General features: G+C 41.6%; 1 protein-coding gene across 3 annotated transcripts in view; it reads left to right on the top strand.

The window, feature by feature from the left end:
* The window catches only part of TBL1X (transducin (beta)-like 1X-linked), a 260,115-nt gene that overhangs the window by 166,132 nt on the left and 81,276 nt on the right, over positions 1 to 12,707 (top strand). For all 3 annotated transcript variants that reach the window (XM_011950906.1, XM_011950905.1, XM_011950907.1), the window contains one exon: positions 11,784 to 11,871. The gene's annotated coding sequence lies outside the window, so the exon portion shown is untranslated. The remainder of the gene's footprint in view (positions 1 to 11,783; positions 11,872 to 12,707) is intronic.

Raw genomic sequence — 12,707 nt, 5'->3', positions numbered from 1 at the left:
CCTCAGCCTCCCAAGTAGCTGGGATTACAGTCATGCGCCACCACGCCCAGCTAATTTTTGTATTTTTAGTAGAGACGGGGTTTCTCCACGTTGGCCAGGCTGGTCTCAAACTCCGGACCTCAGGTGATCCTCCCATCTCGGCCTCCCAAAGTGCCGGGATTACAGGCATAAGGCACTGCACCTGGCAGACTTGGATGTTTTTATGAGGCGTTTTGGGCTTGTGTTCTGAAAGCATCAGCTTAACAGAAAGTGATATTGCATGACTGCCCCAAGGACTCCTGGTGGCAGCTGTGAAAGTGTCCAGGGACCAAAACCTGTGCTGAGGTTGCCCTCGGGCACCTGTGGGCTTGTCAGTGTGGCCATTCTAAGTAACCAAGACAAACCTGCTCTACTTGTGGAATCCGGCACTTCTTCTGCATGTTAGTTGTCTGGGGTCACCTCGATGATATTAGGAGGTTATCTATTCTGCTTTAGTAATGTGTTAGGAGTGCACAGCTTAATCAATCTAATATGATATTGCTCTAAGGTAGGGCTCAGCAAACTACTGCACATAGGCCAACTGGCTTGCAGCCTGCTTTTGTAGGTAGTTTTATTGGAACACATACACGTCTGTTGGCATAGACACACCCATTTGTTTACAGTTGCCAGTGGCTTCCAGGTACAGGTGACTGTGATGGCTACGAAGTCCAAGATCCTTGCCGTTTGGCCCTTGAGAGAAAACGTGTACCTACCACTGCTCTATGGTTCTGGAACTTTCTCCCCTTTGGTTTCCATATCTAGGTATATCTCTCATCTGTTAATCTCAATTTCAGAAAGGGGGAGGATAGTAAGCAGCATAGCCAAACAAGACAAATTGTGATAGAGAGCACTGTGAATATTTCAACTTTATTCAGTGCTTTTAGCGAGTATCCGTGTGTTTCTCTGCATATCAGATGCATGTAATGTGTACCAGAGTGTATTTATGAATATGCCTGGCTCATGTACTTGTTCATGAAAGAAGCAAAACACCATCGTTTTCCTTGATTTGAAAAAATGGTAGCAGCAATCGCGCTGGAGAACTTTGATAGAACGTGACAGTTGTGTGTAGGATATTGGACCAGACAGGCTGTTGGGGCCAGAGTTTGAAGAGGGTTTCTCAAGAAACAGACCGTACTAGGATTACATGGGAAGTGAGTGTGGAGCACCTCAGGATTGCTGATGGAGGGGCAGGATGGGGTTCAGTGGGGTGCTTTCTGGAAAGCCAGTCCCGCTCTTCCCTGCATGTCTACTACCCCCGTCCAAGCACTTCCTTGGCTCTAACGTGTCCTCATGAGTAGGGCCCATGAGTTCCCGGTGTTATCTTCTGGAGAATTTAATACAGGGTTCAGGATATTCGTAAGTCCCATAAAGGTATTTTAAGTGAACAGCTGAATGGCAACCTCAGTTTGATGATGCTCTGTCTCCTGGAGGGGCCTAATGTCTAGCTGTCTCCAGTCTCTTTCCAACAGACCAGCATCATCGTGTTGTGTTAAGTTCACTTATGAATTCTCTACCAAAGGCATCTGCACTTAGTGTCCAGGAATCACTCGATGTTTTGTTTCTTCTTTTATATTTTCTTTGCCTCCGAAATATCTTCCACAGATTCCCTAAGGAGGTAAGGAATTGTGAAGGAGGAGAACTGTAAGCTGAATAGAATACAGTCATCCCTCGGTATCTGTGGGTATTAGTTCCAGGACCCTTGCATATACCAAAATCCGAGGAGGCGCAAGTCTCTGATATAAAATAGTGTCCCATTTGCATATAAACTATGCACATCTTCTTGTAAACTTTAAATCATAGATTACTTGGAATACCTAATACAATGTAAATGCTATGTAAATAATTGTTATATTGTTTTTTAAATTGTTTTTATTGTATTGTTTTTATTTTTTTAAAAAATATTTTTTCTTTCTTTTTTTGACACAGGGTCTTGCTAAGCTCACTGCAGCCTCTTTCTCCCGGGCTCAGGTGATCCTCCCACCTCAGCCTCCCAAGTAGCTGGGACTACAGGCGTGAGCCACCACGCCCAGCTAATTTTTGTATTTTTCGTAGAGACTGAGTTTTACCATGTTGCCCAGGATGGTCTTGAACTCCTGGCCTCAAGCAGTCCTCCCGCCTTGGCCTCCCACAGTGCTGGGATTAGAGGCGTGAGCCACCACACCTGGCCTTAAAAATATTTTCAATCCTTAGGTACAGAATTTGTGGATACAGAGGGGTGACTGTTCATATTTTCAAAAACTATATATCAACAACGTATAATCAATATATAACATATATGAGATATATGGATAATATATATACATATATTCAGTAACAGCATATATGTGTATTCAAAGTAATAGGTTTGTTATAGACAGCATAGAGAAGACTCTGGCTTTTTAAGTCCAGTTTCACAATCTCAGCCTCTTATTTATTTTGCTTTTATTTTTATTTTATTATTGAACTTTTAGGTTCCGGGGTACATGTGCAGGTTTGTTATATAGGTAAACTCGTGTCGTGGGGTTTTGTTGTACAGATTATTTTGTCACCCCAGTATTCAGCCTAGTACCCAATAGTTATCTTTGTTCCTCTCCCTCCTCGCACTCTTCACCCAGCAGTAGCCCACAGTGTCTCCTGTTCCTGTCTCAGCCTTTTCGCTGGAGTGGTTATACCATTTACCACTTGCTCTTTGTTTTCTCTTTGTACCACTTACTGTGTTTCCTTGTTCCTCTGTTCCTGTGTGCTTTTGCATAAATTGGAGCTTTTTCGTGACTATACTTTTCAGTAAGCTTATTGGCAATAACTCATTGCTTTATTTTTTAGGGTGTTGCTCTAGTGTTGACAGTTTTCATGTTTAACCTTATCACAATCTATGTTTGAAAGATATTTTACTTCACATATGAGAGCCTTACAACAATGTGCTTTCATTGTCCTTCCATTCTTAGTTCTTTGTGCTACATTTGCCGTACATTTTACTTCTATACGTGTTACAAACACCGTAATACATCGTTACTAATTTTGTACTAAGAAGTCAATTACATGGAAAATAATTCTTTTAAAGAGAATAAAATATTTTTATGTTTATATTTACTATTTCTGCCACTCATCATTTCTTTGTGAGAATCCGCATTTTCCAGCTGAAGTTTTTCTTCCCCTTCATGGAATCCCTTCAGTCTGTCTTGTAATGCAGGTCTACAGGCAGTGAATTCTCTCTGCTTTTGTTTGGTAAAGTCCTTATTTTGCCATCATTTTTTGAAAGATATTTCATCCGAGTATAGAATTTTGCATTGATACATCCTCTCAGTTCTTTAAAGATTTCATTGTCTTCTGCCTTGCATAGCTTTTGACAAGAAGTTTGCAGTTTTTACTATCATTTTTCCTCTGGATATAACTTTTGGGTTTGTTTCCTGGCCGCTTTTAAGAGTTTGTCACTGGTTTTCAAGAAATTGATTGTGTCTTGTTGGGGTTTTCTATTTCTTGTTGGGGTTTATCCTGCTTGGGGCTTGTTTAGCTTTTTGAATCTGTTTTACTTTTCTTAACTGAGAGTTTCACAACTTTATTTGATCTTGGAATCCTTAAAATGCGTTTTTGGCTTTTGTGGTTTTTTTGAGACAGTCTGGCTCTGTCACCCAGGCTGGAGTGGAGTGGCTGCCATCTTAGCTTACTATTACCTCCGCCTCCCGAGTTCAAGTGATTCCCGTGCCTCAGCCTCCTGAGTAGCTGGGACTGCAGGTGCATGCCACAATACCCAGCTAATTTTTTTGTATTTTTAGTAGAGATGGGGTTTCGCTATGTTCGCCAGGCTGGTCTCGAACTCCTGGCCTCAAGTAATCTGCACACCTTGGCCTCCCAAAGTGTTGGGATTACAGGCATGAGCCACTGCGCCCAGCCAAAATGTGTTTTAAGTAACATATTTTATCATCTCAGTACTAATGTTTTATTAATGAACACTAAACTCAGTGAGGGAAACACTGATGAAAACCAGTGTTTATTATTTTTACATATTTTTATAACTCCATATTGGCTCCTTGGACCTTTTAGAGTTGGGTTACCAGAAAGCAATTGGGCATTTGCCTGGTATTGTGTAGAGGGTATGTGAACACGATTAGCTTGTGGAAAAGATATCAGTAACAGTTGCCAGCGTAACCGCCAGCTTTACGGGAGTGCTCCAGTAGTAACCTATTTCCTTGTTTCAGCTATAAAAGCTATTACCACAATCTATCTCTCTCATTTTGTACAGTAATGATCCATGAACATACTAAAGGGAAATTGATGGCATACCCAGGATTACCATTTACAGATGGCAGTACTGAAATGTTAATTTCAAAAACATTCAAACTCTAGTTTTCTTCTGTAGACATAGGACAAGCAATTTTTATCATTTAATCATGCAGACTTGGGCTTAAAAAAAACTCTTTTAAGATATTCTTTGGTTTTTATTTATAGCCTTCTAGTTTGCTTATAACATATATGCTTATTTTTAAAGAACATTAAAGGTTAGGCCTAAGGAATTCGTGTGCAAAATTGATCATTGATTATTAAGGAAATAATACAAAACATTTTTTCGATGTCATAGATATAACTTTAAAAGGGAAGGGGACTCTTCAGAGTTGCCTCTGAGGAGCACGTATAAAAAAGAAGGGCAGAGGTTTACTACAGTGGCAAAAAATAATCCACCTAGATCAAGACTATTCCAAAAGTGAATTTAAAAAGAAAAAAAGATGAGATGGTAAGACATGAAGAAATAATGAATGCATTGTGACTTTCCACCTCCCCATACCCATTTTCATAATTTGGTGACTAGAAAGAGAAATGAGGATGCTGGCCCGATTTTGATTCCCAATGGATGACGCTCACACAGAACTGCCCTGCTTCTTGACACTGTTATGATATTAAAAGTAACGTGTATTTTTATAAGTTATTACCACCTTGGCACACTTGCATTCATTTTAGTCAAGTACTGTCACCTTTAGATTTCAAGCTTGCAGTCTTGAAAAAATACACGTTGGAGAACACATAGTCTTCTACCAGTAAAATCTCAGCGTCTTAGAATGTTTAGTGACTGAGGTGTTCAGAGTCAGTCAAAAATGTCTCTTTAGGATTTCAGCATGTGGAGATGTCTTTCATAGAGAAACCTGGGACAGTCAGGCAAGCCCTAGCACGTTGAGCATGGAGTATCCTCATCTGCATGGGCACTTAGACACCTGGAGAAGTCCTTTAGCAGTAAGGCGGGATGGAGGGGTTCACAGGATAACGTGCAGCCCAGAGCTGGGAGGAAATCATGAGGACCGACTGGACATTTATTGTGCAGATGCACGACTGGCTGGTATGGCCTGAGATGTGGCAGTGGAGATGCACCATGAGGTTGTGGGAGGTGGGATTCACGGTAAATCCTAAGTTTTTCATCTTTGCACTCACGATGCACGATAGCTGATCAAAGCTTTTGGCAAACTCTGCAGCAAATTAAAAGGTGGCAGAACCTCATGGTGACAACTGCAAACCCTGGAGCCGGGCTGCAAGCATTCACACCCCAGCTCCACCAGTCCCCAGCCCTGGGACCTGGACATGCAGCTACATGTCAGTGCGTCAGTTCCCTCTGTATGAGAACGGGATAGTAACCGCACTCCCTCACACGCTCCTGTACGCATGGAAACCACCACTGCCATCTGACACAGTATATGCTGTAGAAGGACTTAGTGTGCTAAGCACATTAAATATTTAAAATTATTAATTAGATGGATTAAATAAGCTCAAAGCTCCCAGAAGAGAGCCAGGCATGTAACAGGTGCAATATGCATGTTAGCTATTATTATTATTTAATAGAGATGGGGTCTTGCCATCTCTGTTGCCCAGACTGGTCCTGAACTCCTGGCCTCAAGTGATCCTCCCACGTCAGCCTCCCAAAGTGCTGCAATTACAGGCATGAGCCACTGCGCCTGGCCTCTTATTTTTTAATAACGTTATTTAACCTGGTGTTGCCAATTGTTTTGAAGTGTGGAGCCGTTTTTCAGATGACACATACTAAACATCTACTAAACAGCCTGAGAAACGGCACTCTGAAGAGCAGGCCTTGGCAGACACTCCCCTACTCACTCTAAAACTCCAGTCAGTTGGCTTCCAAGTTCACTTGGTTCTCATTTTTCCTGGCAACAACTCTGCAAATTATTACCCCCATTTGATGAGGTGCTGGCTGAGAAGGCCCCTTGCCCAGGTATGTTTCCAACCTGTCTGTGACAAGGTGTTAGATTCTGAAAGCCGGGAGTGCTGGCCTCAGTTAGCTGAGTGATACCAGCGTGGGGGTCTTTCAAGGCTGCAGGCAAGATGTCCGCCCACCTAAAGGCGGTGTGGGGGCTGGAGGGGCCGTGTTCTGGCGCCTCCCTCCTGTGGCTGCTGAGTTGGTATGGCTGTAGGCAGGGGACCTCAGTGTTGTACCGTGCTGGCCTCGCCATGAGCACCTGAAGGAATTTTATCATACAAATTTGATTCTATTGTATCAGGAGATGCCAGTAGCACCTCCACTTCCAGTTGGGACACCCCAAAATATCTCCAGACATTGCCTAATATCCCCTGGGAGATGGCGGGGGGTGTGGGGAGGGGGCGGCAGCGGGCACTGTCACCCCTGCTCCAGAACACTGTATTAAAACAGAGAAACGTGATGCCAATCCCATGCTGTTATTTGGGATTAAATGTGTAGTACATATGCTTCTGAGTGGGAAAACTTTGCTCCAAGCGGAAAATGGTGCATCCTTTGTTGTCATTGGGCAAATGTTTGGTAGGGATTTGATCTATGTAGAGGAATGCTCAGTCTGCAGTGGCAGCCAGGTAGTGAGCGTGTGCAGCCTTGCACACAGCATGAGCTTGTCAGACAGACAGTGCGTGCCAAGCAGGGCTCTGGCATGCGGTCGTTGTTGGCTATGGCTCTTCCATGGGCAGGCTCCCGGCTCCTCCTTGCGAATCCATCCCCTTTGTTGGCCACCCTGCCTGCTGGCCCTAGGCCTTCTGCTCCTTTCCCCAGGTCCTGACTCTCTCCAGCTTGGCCTCTCTCCGCCCTTCCTGGGGAGGAGAAGACTCAGGTAAAGAAGGGTAAATGCAGAACGATGCCAGGCAATTCCACTGCTAGCCGTTGCCCCAGGGACATGAATGTTCATAGCTGCATGGTTGACCCAAGCCAGGTGCCTGTCAGCCGCTGCCTGGAAAAACACAATGTGGTCCAGCCACGCAGTAGCATAATATTCAGCCATAAAAGGAGTGAAGCCCTGGAACGTGCTACAACATGGATGCTCCGGGAAAACATGTTCAGTGAAAGAAGCCAGATGCAAGAGGTCACATATTGTATGATCTCATTTAGTGCCCCAAATAGGGAAATTCATAGAGCCAGAAAGCATTCTGTGGTCACCAGGCCTGGGGGAGGAGGGAATGGGAATGACTGCTTAGTGGGCACCAGAACTCCTTTCCAGGTGATTGAAAATGGTTTGGAACTTGACATAGGTGGTGGTTGCATAACATCTGAATATACCACTAAATTGTACACTTTAATTTGATCGGGCTTGGTGGCTCACACCTGTAATCCCAGCACTTTGGGAGGCTGAGGCAGGAGCATCACTTGAAGCCAGGAGTTCGAGACCAGCCTGGGCAACATATCGAAGACCCCCATCTCTACTTTTTTTTTAAATAAGAATTTTTTAAAAGAAAAACAATAAAATGGTTAATTTTATGTTGTTATTTTTACTCCAACTGAAAACAAGGCAAAAAAAAAAAAAAAAAAAAAGTACCACCACGTATGGTCCAGGGAAGTGTCTGTGTTGGGCCTGAGGTGTGCTGTTCTGGTTTTTCTTAGGCGAATGGGTTCTGAAGTCTGTGTCAAAAGGGGAGCCTTTAAAGTTGCTAATTCTTTCCTGATAGGAAAAGAATATAATTTCTCAAAATGACTGCTTTCGAGGAATGCCCCTTTCTAAATTTGAAAACATAGTATTAAAAAGAAGAGTTTCTCAGTGCTTTAGATTATTATTTCTTGTATTCAATTTAAAAATCCCTTACAGTGGTTTTACAGATCTGCAGAGGAATTCACAAAGCACGATTGAAAAGTGATGTACAGGATTTATAACTGAATGGGAACAAACCAGCTGATTTGCATATAGGATGAAATTTAGCTGAGAGGCCGGGCGCGGTGGCTCAAGCCTGTAATCCCAGCACTTTGGGAGGCCGAGACGGGTGGATCATGAGGTCAGGAGTTCGAGACCATCCTGGCTAACACGGTGAAACCCCGTCTCTACTAAAAATACAAAAAACTAGCCGGGCGAGGTGGCGGGCGCCTGTAGTCCCAGCTACTCAGGAGGCTGAGGCAGGAGAATGGCGTAAACCCGGGAGGCGGAGCTTGCAGTGAGCTGAGATCCGGCCACTGCACTCCAGCCTGGGCGCAGAGCGAGACTCCATCTCAAAGAAAAAAAAAAGAAATTTAGCTGAGGGTGCTATTGAGTTTGGACAACATTTGGCTGGACCTTTGTAACTCTTCAGCTCTGTGAAACAGTAGTTGTGTGAAGAATTAAAAGGTGAAAAATGAACTGTATGTCACTGGCTCACATATGCCTAGGTCTATTTCCAGGCACAACGAGCAGTGAAATGATAGTGTCGGTGAGGCACCAGTTCAAGGAAATATACAAAGACTGCCTACTCATAAATACACAATGGAGTGATAACTGGTGCTTACACTTGGAGATCTAGAATTCTAAAACATCGGACAACAATTAACAGACCGTTCTGTGTCCTTTTCTTTAAAACTGTCTCTTGAAATTTTCGTGCTTACCCCAAGAACATCCTCAAAGATGCCAGTAAAAATAACTCCACAGGAATCTTTCTGAATTCCAATATCCATGGGAAAATGCTGCATTTTCTTCTGATTTTTCACAATAGAATTAAGGCAGACATGAAGAAATGAATGTGTAGAGGACTTCCAAAGTTTATATTAACATGTGTAATCAGCAACTGTAATATTTTGAATGATTATGTATGGTACATCCTTCATTCATTAAGCTAACTTTTATCGAGTATGTGTTATGTGTCAAGCCTGGACTGTAGAAATGAACTTGAAGAAGAAAGGACTCTTCCTCCTGTTCGAGTAGAAAAGGTGTAATGTGTGTTATGGATGATGTGACAAAAGGAAACACTGGATACCATGAGGAAAATTGAGATCATCACCCAGGGATTCTGTATTCTACTTAGGGAATAGGCTAAACATCAAAATACAGCCATCTGAGACAAAGGCAGGCGGTAGTCCCAGAAGGGTAGGTGTCAAATCCCCAAGAGCATCGGGGGTTCCAGGTTCCTTTTGTGTTACTATCCTGCCTTCCTAAAGGTCAGACAGGCTCTCCAGCAACCCCCATGACCACAAGTTGTGCACATCCTTCCTTCCCCAGCTCTTTTCACCTACAGTTGGCAAGAACTCAGTAGTGGAAAAGAGAAATTTTGAGGGAGGAGCAGGCTGGTAAATTTGCAGTTTCTAAATTATTTTGCATTTTATTTGATTACAGTGTTTGAATTCAGTTTTTTGAAGAAATGTATGTGGCACCAGAAGCTCTATTCTAACCTACTTTCTATGGAGAAGCAGGTACATGCTGTGTTGTATCAGCTTAGAGAGCCCCTTCAAAACCTCCCCGTGTTCAGTGTGGAGGGACTGTCACTATACATGCATGGCACACCACGCCAAGAGCAGAGGACTACCAGAAAATTAGAATCCCTTTTACATTTGTCACATATCAGCATTTATTTAGTTGTAAAAATAAAGAGCATATGGCATTTGTTAAAATCGTTTGCATTTCACACAAATATTTGGCAATATGTAAACTTTCTTGCCAGGCTTGTTTATTGTGATTCTATTTGTGTACTAATAATGGGAAAATCAGTAATGACCAGGTGTTGGAAGGTCTGATTTCTCATTTAAATTTATTGTTTCTAGCAATAAACTAATTATTTTTGACATGTTTCATAACCAGAAGAATGTTATTAACCGAAATCATAATTCCTATTTTTGTGTTGATCACACACAGATGATAAGTTAATTATACTTATTGAATTTAACAACATATATAAGAGATAATCTCAAATTTCAAGACTCTCATTTGTGGGTTACCATCTGTTTTGGACCAAAGAATAGGAATTTGATTGCAAGCTTTCTTCTGAACAGCTTGTAATAAGAGCTGTTTGTATATTAATTACTTATTGAATTATCGTGGGTTTTAATGTTTTAATTTACAAGCAATTTGGAACTTATTGTGGTGACATCTGCTCATATTTTGATACTTTATGGTATTTAGCAATTTCATCATAAGGCTATTTTTTCCCCTGGTAATTTATAACCCAATCCTGAAAACAGTAATTTGGTCTTTCCAGCTCACTATAAGGAGTGTTGTCCTGTTTCATCTCAACTGCAAATTTTTTTCCATAATTAAAAGTATATTTTATAAGCAAAATCAAGATTCCTTTGTGCCTGCTTCCCTGGTGCCCTTTCATTTCTATTCAGAGTTACAGATGAATTTAGTTTCACTCTCCTTATTTTACTTCAGTGGTAGATTTTTTACAAATTGCCCTGGTTATTACTTTCATCTTGAATATCCTTATGGTTTTTGTTTTCAATGTACTGTAATGCATTTTAGGGGCCTGTGAACCTGCTTGTAGATTTTTTTTAATCTCCTTCCTTTAAACAACATAACTATAAACATGACTCAGTGGGAATAATTTACTTGAATTTCCTTAAAACACTTGAGTTTCTATATAAACTCCCTAATAAGAAACACCTTCACTCATAGCTTCACTTCTGGACTTCAATTACATTAAACCTGGTACCTTTTTATTATCACTTAAGACTGTTAAATAAGAATTTAGAGAAAATGGTGGACATTTAATTTACTTAGTTCTTGAATTTGTAGAGGATAGAGGGTAATTTATACTCTCTAGGAGGCTGGAATCATTCACAACCAAAGAAATTTTATAAGGTAAATATCATTAGGTAAATGGTTTATTGATTAGTATTTATAGTGACTGAGAAATAGAAACAATTTTTGATATAAAGGATTATCATTTTATGAGCTGTAAACCTGGCTTCCTCATAAATCAGTGCAAATGGAACCCTTGTGAAACAAAGGTCTGCAAAAAGTAAATGAGAAGTTGAGATGTTAGTGGGTGCCTTTGGTTTTCTTGATTTTAGGGGAGCCAGAGGAGAAAGGATTCTGACCCGTTTGTGTGTTTTTATGAGCACAGTACATGAGAATGCGTATGTGCACACAGATGTGCCTGCCAGAGTTATTGGAAAGCTAGCCCAAGCGATGGGGAATGTTTAGCTAAAGCGTGTTGTCTTCTCCCGAGGGTGTGCACAGGTTCATGTATCAGCTGCATCAGGCCCTGTTCCAAAAACAGTGATATTTCAGGGGAACCTTAATGTATCTTTAAATTTAATTTAAGATTAATTTAAATCTTTAAATTATCTTTAAATAATAGCAGTAGCAATAGCTGAGCTAACATGAATTTTATCTATTTTGAGACACTTTTATTTCAGAACTTCTACATGCATAATAATGCCTGACCGGCCACTTTTAATTTCTCCTGTTTTTCACTTTGCAAACAAAACCTTACAATCTGTGCTGTGGACTAAGACAGAAAATAAGAACCAATAAAATGTGTTAAGTTTGAATTAGGATGAAAAAAAAAAACCTAAAGGAACTGGATGGGTGAGAGGTAAACACACCCCAACGATTTTTAAGTCTTTTGTTTTAAACCTTTCCCTTTCTCCCTAGGCTGGTCTCCGCAGACGCCTTGCCATTTCTGTGACCGGATGCTGGGAAGCCTGCTGGTCAACAGGTCCACACATGAAGTCATCATAAGGTAAGCAGCCCAGCGTGCCATTGGATCCTTGTCCTTGTACCTGAAATCCGTTTGAGGAGCAGAACTGCATTTTCCCAAAACAGAACCCCTTCTGCTTTAAATGATGTTTTCAGGGGAAGTGCCCGGTCTTTCTCCTTACTGAAGGTTGAAGGTAGTAGACAGACAATCATTAAATCATTGTGAGCTGCATAGTCAATTCCAAATGAGAAATTTGCCTTTTTACTGACTTCTGAGAATTTGGGAATTTGGGGTTGTGTTTTTTGTTTGTTTTGTTTTGTGTGTGTGTGTTTGTTTGTTTGTTTGTTTTGAGAACAGAGTCTTTGCTCTGTCACCCAGGCTGGAGTGCAGTGGTGCGATCTCAGCTCACTGCAACCCCCGCCTCCCGGGTTCAAGCGATTCTCCTGCCTCAGCCTCTCAAGTAGCTGGGATTACAGGCACCTGCCACCACACCCGGCTAATTTGTAAAACAGTTTTAGTAGAGACAGGGTTTCACCATGTTGGCCAGGCTGGTCTCGAACTGAGCTCAAGTGATCCGCCCACCTCGGCCTCCCAAAGTGCTGGGATTACAAGTGTGAGCCACTGCATCTGGCCTGCCTTCTGAGAATTTTGGATCCTGAAGGAACTATAACAAATTTTTCTGGGTCTTACCAGGTGAGGATGACACCTTCTAAAATCAACCTATCTCGTCAACATTATGAATTACAATTATGCAGACAAGTTAATTGTAATTGGGTGCATGAGTATAGATTTCATTTGGCTCCTATATCTTAATTCTATGCTTATCAGTTTCTTAATATGATTTGTGTCTGTCTCCAGATTGATTTGCTAGTTAACTT

The sequence above is a fragment of the Colobus angolensis genome, unplaced genomic scaffold (assembly GCF_000951035.1).
Source record: "Colobus angolensis palliatus isolate OR3802 unplaced genomic scaffold, Cang.pa_1.0 Scaffold310, whole genome shotgun sequence".
NCBI classification, from domain to species: Eukaryota; Metazoa; Chordata; class Mammalia; order Primates; family Cercopithecidae; genus Colobus; species Colobus angolensis.
This window is presented reverse-complemented; position numbering and strand designations above follow the sequence as displayed.